Source organism: Juglans regia, chromosome 16 (genome assembly GCF_001411555.2).
Source record: "Juglans regia cultivar Chandler chromosome 16, Walnut 2.0, whole genome shotgun sequence".
Classification (NCBI taxonomy): Eukaryota; Viridiplantae; Streptophyta; class Magnoliopsida; order Fagales; family Juglandaceae; genus Juglans; species Juglans regia.
Window position 1 is genome coordinate 12,261,149 of NC_049916.1, and position 8,198 is coordinate 12,269,346.

Sequence of the window (8,198 nt, forward strand, 5' to 3'; positions counted from 1 at the left end):
ACAAAAAGGATCGATCCTCCCAAAAAAAATGCACCTTGCTATTTACTGATCCAATGGCCCGCCCCATCTTTGATCTCCTTCTATATGAAAAAAGTATTATACTTTATATATAGTTAAGTTATATACTTTTTATTTTTTATTTTTTTTAAGACCTAATTTATACTATACTTATAATTTGAATAATAATCATATTCTAACTAAATTAATATGAATATATTATATATACTTACTCCATGTTATATATTAAACTTCATATTATCTGTATATTAAATGTTTTGAATTTTTACTTAAAATTAAGATCATAAACTTATAATTTTCTTGTTAAACATATTCAATAAAAATTCAAAAATAATAATCACAATATTTTAAATCCATATCACAACATATTCACAATATTCTCACAACAATATTTATACAAATATTAATTCATCAATGAACACCATAAACTCACAAACTATTCACAAAATTCACAAACAATAATCACAATTATTTCAAGAGTAAGCATAAAATCACAACAACATGTATAAACATATTGCTAAACTTTAGAAATATAACTAGCACTCACAAATTTAAAAAAACCAATTAATCTAATTGTCAATAATATAGGAAGAGTAATTTGATTCCAATCAATCTATTTAGGAATTTGTACACGAGAGTTTTGGGTACTAGATTGTAATAAAAAAGTATATCATTTTGGACTAATAATAAGAGCATGTGGTTCTAATGTTGATTTCATTAGTTTATAATAGATCATATAATATATAATATATTATATATTATATTATACAATATTAGATATATATTGTGCTATATATATAATACAGTATATATATAATATATTATATAATACATTATATATATAATACATTATATATATAATACACAATATATATATACACTATAATATACTATATATATTATAGTATAATATTATATATAGTATGCTATATATAACATTATAATATATAACATAAGCATTTATAATATAATATATTATAGTCAATATTTTGGAAAGTAAATTGAAAGACGTTTGAACGTAACAATAATTATGTTCGAACGTTTCATGTATATAAGGCCAAAACCGAACGGCGAAACGTAATTTCTAACGTTATCATCGTCGTTTTGTTGCACGCCGCCACTCCTCCATCACCGCTGCCGTCAAACTCTGCCACAACCGTCACTAAAAGGTAGGCATTCATCTTTTATTCAAATAAAATGCATTTTATTTGATATTTGGATTGAGTTTTGTTTAAAACGGGATAAGTGGTGGCTGAATTTTCAACTCCATTTTCTGGCCACCACGGCTTGCCATTGGCCAAATAGTCACCGTATAAATATTTCTTGAAGTGTATACTTCATTTCTATGGTGACATTTCGGCATTTAGAACCTTGTAGAGTAATTTTTGAGATTTCAATAATGGCTGAGTCGACTCAGCCATTCTGTGTCGTAACATTCGAACGTTTCACCAAGACGTTCGAACATACAACATTTCAATTACATAGCAGTTATGACTTCTACGTTCGAACGTTCATTGTCTTACATTTGGAAGTCATTTTCATAAATTTTACGTCCCAACGTTTAATGGATACGTCTGGACGTACTACTTTTTAAACATTATTAAACGACATACGTTCGAATGTGAATATTTTACTTTCGCACTTAAATCACATACGGTCAGACGTTTAATTATAATGTCTGAACATACTGATTTTCTACTTTATTCATGCTTCGACGTTCAGACGTTTATATTTACGTTCTCATGTAAAACAAATACGTTCGAACGTATAACATAAACGTCCGAACGTATGTCAGCCAATATTTATTTACTGCTTATGTTCGAACGTCTATGTTTTACGCTCGAACATATATGTTTTACTTGCGAACGTAAAGGATACACGTTTGAATGGAAATTTATTTACATAGTTTTACTTGCAAACACATGAAATACACGTCCAAACGTTTTATCTTAATGTTCGAACGTTTATTTTGCTATGTTCGAACGTTAATGCAGAGTAGCTTAAAATTAATACAAAAAAATGCATTAATGTAAATAATTTTTGTTCCTTTTCTATTTTCAGGGTATGGCTCATCATTTGCATACTAGGAAATGAGGGAGGGAAGGAGCTACTCAGGACACTGCTCGTATCAGGGCTCGTACTGTTATGGTAGAGCGAGAGGTCTTGATTAATGAGTTCGATGAACTCATATGGTAGCAGACGAACCTGAGAGATGTTTTCCGCAATAGAGGCTGGGGAAATATCTATACATTGAGGGGGAATGTATACCCCTCAATAGTTTAGGAGTTCTATATGGGGATATGTGACATGCCTCAGGACCTCTCACACCGTGATTGTACGTGGTGTTTCTATTGAGATATCACTAGATGTCATCGGCGAGCACCTCAGGATTCATCGAGGAGTTGAGATATCTGCACACGCTCCCACGAGAATGTAAGCACTTCTACATCATCTACTGGCCGCCCATTTGAGCTAGCATCAGCCAGAGATGTAGACCAGTCAGAGGCCGAGGATATTGGCGTCAACGCTCGGGATGATGACCGAGACGAGGATTTCTACATCCTGACCTGGAAGGACCGCATGCAGATCGAGCGGAAGAAAGCCTTCAACCAGAACCATCTGCTACATTTCTTCCGCATGTTGCACCTTATTGTTGCAACAAATGTCGATCCTGTGGCACATAAAACCACATTTAGTCGGCTTTAGGCACAATTTTTGATACTAGTGGCACGTGAAGATCCTATAGATTTTTCACTGCACATCTTTGACAGGATCCATTAAGAGGCGAGCATCGTCTCCACGAATAATCTCTCATACGGTGTCCTCATCTGCCGACTATTACCTGCACGGGGAGTGCCGACCCAGTCAGAGGAGTGAGTCAAAGATCAGATGAGCCCCCTCGACATGACCACGCTTCGACGTAGCATTGGACAGGTCAGGGGACGTCAGCCACCCCTGTAGAGGATTTAGTTCCTCCGACGCAGCCTAAGCCAGGTCATGTGGGGAGTAGTAGTCAGCATACACCGAGTACATCTGTAGAAGATGCGCGGCCTGCTTGGGTCGATGCAGTCATCTCACAGCTGACTGCACATATCGATCATAAGATCGATCGATCGCTCAAGGCTAGATCAGCGTCTGTTGCCAAGCTCACCCATCGTGTAACTATCATCAACGACAATGTTGATACCTTGACTGAGGAGGTACGGAGTTCGACTTTCATGGACAACATTATCATCTGACTGTTGTTTACTACATTCTATTATATTTTGTATTTAATTTTTAATATTTGTAAAAAAAAATATTATTGAATATTTCTATCGTTTTTTAATTTCAAATCTTAATCTTCTTTAATGTTATATTTTCCAACTTTAATACTAAATCACTGCATTTCAAATATATATAAACATAGATATATATTTATATATTACAAATTGTGTATATATAAATATATACAAGTCAATTTTTTAGACTTGTTCACAAATTATGCACAATAAAAATCACATAATTTTTAAATTAAAGTCATATTTAATTGAAATTTACAATGAACGTTTGAACGTTATTAATTAACGTTCGAACGTTGGCGCAAACATTTCATGTTCGAACGTTAATTAATAACGTTCGAACGGTTATGCCAAAACATTTCATGTTCGCATGTAAATAGCCACAACATTCGAACGTATATATGACGTTCGAAAGTAAATTTTCCATACGTTGGAATGTAAAAAAAATCTCATCTGTTTTTAGTGACGGTTTCCAGAAACTGTCATAGAAAATGCCTTTTAGTGACGGTTTAGAGACTGTCACAATTTTTCAACGGTCACTGAAAAGCAATTATGTTGTAGTGATTCGTTTGTATCAATTAAAGTTCAAGTTTCCCCCATAAGCACCTCCTTGTACCTTTCTACCTTGGTTTCATTAGTGGGGTTTGGACACTTTGCAAGAAGATGTGGTGCGGCCGAATTTGTGAAGGTAGGTGGGAATAAATAATAATTGTTGTTTTGAGGGAGAGGATTCAATTTGGATTGGCTTTAATTTATCAATTTTTTTAAAATTTTTAATTACGGAGAGAAAAAAGGGATTGTTCTTTTTTGAAGAAATGATATTTGCATTCATAGAGTACGCAAGCGTTGTGCATTCATTTTAAAAAAAGTGAATAAATATGAAACTCATATAAAAAATTAATTTTTAATACTGGAGTCCACTCTTTTTCAAAAATAGTACATAACGCTATTACGTCGGGAAAGATGTGGATCCCGAGCATGTTTGTGTTTCCATCTCATTCACTAAATCTTTCATTTTAGATAATTCCATTATTCTTGGGATAATTCCTTTTATGTTAACATTTATCTTTAGAAACTAATTTCCCGATTTTTAGGGTAAATTGTAGCTGCATTTATTTTCTTTCTGGATTTGAGCTTTGACATCTATTGAATCCTGCCTTGTGGGATGAATAGATAGTCTTGGTTCTTAATCTTAGTTTTAGTTTTAGTCTAAGTCTGAGTTTAGAGTTCCAGAATTTAATCTTTAAGTGTTCTTTCGAGAAGGCGATACTAGAGAGCAGAGGCAAGAGTCACATGTTTCATCAACTGACTTCAACGAAAAACACCAGTTTTATTCTTTTTTCTTTTCAATTCCATTATGTACTAATTCTATTTTCTAGAGCTTTGATGTAGACTAGCATGAAACACACAATTTACATTCAAAGTTATTTTATTTTCAATATTTCCATGATTGAGTGTTTATTCATTGTTCTTAATGCTTGCAACTTTCTAACTAACTATTGTTCGATCTTTTGGATTGCAATGAGACCGAGAGGTGACTTGTGATTAAAACTCTAGGATTAAACACCATTAGTTGAGCGAAAGCATAGATGCTTTACCGCGACTAGTATGATTTTCAAGAAAAATCCAAAGAACTTAATGAGTCTCTAATTAGTTAAATTCATATAGAGATATGGAGTTATTAGTTGGAGATATTTTTGGTATTGTTCGAGAGAAAATATTGAATAGTTAAGAGATTTTTATCATCAACTTGGGATAATTGAGATTCTATAAAAAGGAAGAATAAATTGTGTGAGATTTGCAAGGTGAAATCAAATACTCTAGATGTATTCTTATTATTTTTAAAATCTTAATTTTAATGTTATTTTTTTTTAGTTTAATTTAGATAAACCATTCTTCAAATTTCGGTTTTCCAAATAGTAATTAATTTAGTCAATTTCAATACTCAATAACATAATTTTTCCTTGTGGGTTCGATAACCGTTTTCTTTAAAACACTTTACTACTTGTTACGATTCTATGCACTTGCAGATATATTTTTATGTGAATAAGTTTTTGGCGCCGTTGTCGGGGAATAGTTATTTGTTATTGATATTGATACCAGCCAGATTTTTACTACTTTGGATTTTATTTTATTTGTCTAAATTAGATCTCAGTTTGATTTTTTTTTTCTTTTCAAGAATTAGAAGTGCATGCATCGATCAAAATCATTAGAGCATACACTTTTCGATCCCGAGATTGAACGAACCTTACGTCGGATCAATAAAGAGAAAAAGAAAGAGCTCCCCGCCTCCATAGTTAATATGGCCGACTAGGAGCACAAGGTGTTAAAAGACTATTTGATGCCCTCGGTCAATGGGGTAACGTCTAGTATAAGGCTGCCAGCTATACAAGCGAATAACTTCGAGATCAAGCCGATCATCATTCAAATGATCCAACAAACCGTCCAGTTTGGAGGACTGTCACAAGAGGATCATAACGTCCATATTGCAAATTTTCAAGAAATTTGTGATACTTTTAAACACAACAGAGTGACAGATAATGCAATTCGATTGAGACTTTTTCCTTTTTCACTCTGGGAAAAAGCAAAGCTTGGTTGAGTTCTTTGCCGCTTGGCATCACCACCACCTGGGAGCAGTTGGCACAAAATGTTTTAGAGAAATATTTCCCTCCGGCCAAGATAGCGTAGTTAAGGAATAATATCACTACCTTCACCCAATTTGATGGTGAATCATTATATGAGGCATGGGAGAGATACAAGGATGAATTGCGCAAGTGTCCACATCATGACCTCCCAACCTGGCTCCAAGTACAAACGTTTTACAATGGTTTGGGATCCACAAATCGATCTATGGTTGATGCAGCCGCAGGAGGAGCATTAATGAGTAAGATCCCTAAAGCGGCATATGAACTTCTGGAAGAGTTGTCATCTAACAGCTATAAATTGGCCGCAGAGAGGGCAATACCAAAGAAGGCGGCCAATGTTGTTGAGCATGATTCTATGTCCGCAATTGCGACTTAGTTGGCAAATCTATCCAAACAAATAGGTAAAATGAACGTTAATGCTATTCAAACTAATGTTGTTTGTGATCATTGTGCAAGAAATCATTCAAGTGTAGATTGCCAAGTGGGGAATCCTTTTATCCAACAGAGTCATGAACAAGCCCATTACGTGTCCAATTTCCAACATCAAAATAAGCCTTATTCAAACACGTTCAATCTCAGAGGGAGAAATCACTCTAATTTTTCATGGAGCAATAACCAAGTAGACCACCTCAACAGTTTCCATAGCAAGAGAAGAAGCCAACACTTGAGGATATGTTTATGCAATACATGCAAAAGACTGATATGGTAATGCAAAAGGCTGATTTGGTGATCCAAAACAACTCAGCTTTAATCCGCGATCTTGAGGCACAAATCGGTCAGCTCTCAAACATGCTTACCGAGAGGACAGCAAGGACTTTACCGAGCAACACTGTGATCAATCTGAAGGAACATATCAAAGTGATGGAAATGCAAGAAGGGCTATCTGCCATGCCACTAGGAGGGCTAAGCGTGCCGAGGCAAGGAGGGTGGCTTTGGCGTGCTTGCATGGCATGGAGGGTGAGACTTTGGGCACACAAGGCAAGGCCACGTAGGACCAACCGATTGCCACCTAGAAGTTGACCGAGTTGTTGGCAAATCCATTGATTTTAGGGGATTGGGCGATTTGGAGGATGATGACCAAGTTGTGCTTCTTCAAATTAGGAAGTTGGTCTATTTGTTATTTAGTTAATTTGTTTCCTTTATTTTAGGAGTTGTTGGGATTGTTTCCTTAATTTTAGAAGTTTGAATTGTTTTGGGATTGTGACAATTGGGGGAGGGCTAGCTGAACCCTAGTACTATTTATTTCGATTTTGCATTGTAATTGATTTTATGCTATTTTCAATAAAAGTGAAGCTTTTGCTTTGTCACCCCAATTTTCGAGAATTGAGTGCTAGCCCGAGTTAGTCTTGATTTTCATCTTCCAACCATTCAGATCTTGGTGTTGCCTTGAGGTAGCCCTTGATTCATCCATCCAACACGAGCATAAACACTTGAGCGTGAGTGAGGCTTCCATCATTCGTGCTTTCATTGGGAGGCGTCCAACCCATGGAGAGGAAGCCAAGGAGGAGAATCATGGCTGATCGACAACCAACACATAGGGAGTGGATTGAGAAGCTTGAAACCACTTTGGAGGCCCAACACACGCCACCAATGACCGGCTTGGAAGGTTAGAGGAGGTGCTCTACCAATTGGTGGATCAAAGGAGGAATGGAGATGGAAGGTGCCATAGAAGAAGAACTAAGAGGCATCATAGTCTCGAGGGCTCCGTGGGTCTAGAAGGAGTCAACACCATGAGAGGGTGGAGGATTCGGATTTATCTAATCAAGTTTCCTCAAGCAACAACGAGGAATCAATCGAGGAAAGTGAAAGGGAGGAAGGGAACCGAGGTGAGAGAAGAGGCGCACGTAGGGGGAAGTTCTCAAACCAAAAATGAACTTTCCCAAATTCAATGGTGCATTTGGGTTAGTAGAGCCGAGCAATACTTCGAGCACAATCACATGGAGGGTCATGCTAAAGTGTCCTATGTCTCCTACTTTCTTGAGGGGGAGGCTAACCAATGGTGGCAATGGATGAGGAAGACCTATAGAGCTAAAAGGAGGGAGTTGAAATGGTAGAAATTTGTCAAGGAGCTCTTAGGGAGGTTCGGGCCAACCGAGTATATGGACTACCATGAGACTCTCTCAAAGATCAAGCAAACCGGATCTTTAAGGGATTATCAAAAGGAGTTTGAATACTTGTCTACAAGGGTACATGGGTGGTCGAAGAAGGCTCACATTTGAACTTTCGTGGGAGGCTTGAAGAGTGAGTTGGCGGC

At 36.2% G+C, this 8,198-nt stretch overlaps 1 non-coding gene across 1 annotated transcript; it reads right to left on the reverse strand.

Moving 5' to 3' along the window:
* Positions 1-5,984: 5,984 nt before the first annotated feature.
* On the reverse strand, positions 5,985-6,091 carry LOC118344931. Its single transcript, XR_004798660.1, has one exon. It is a non-coding gene; the product is annotated as a small nucleolar RNA R71 (small nucleolar RNA).
* Between the last annotated feature and the right edge of the window lie 2,107 nt (positions 6,092-8,198).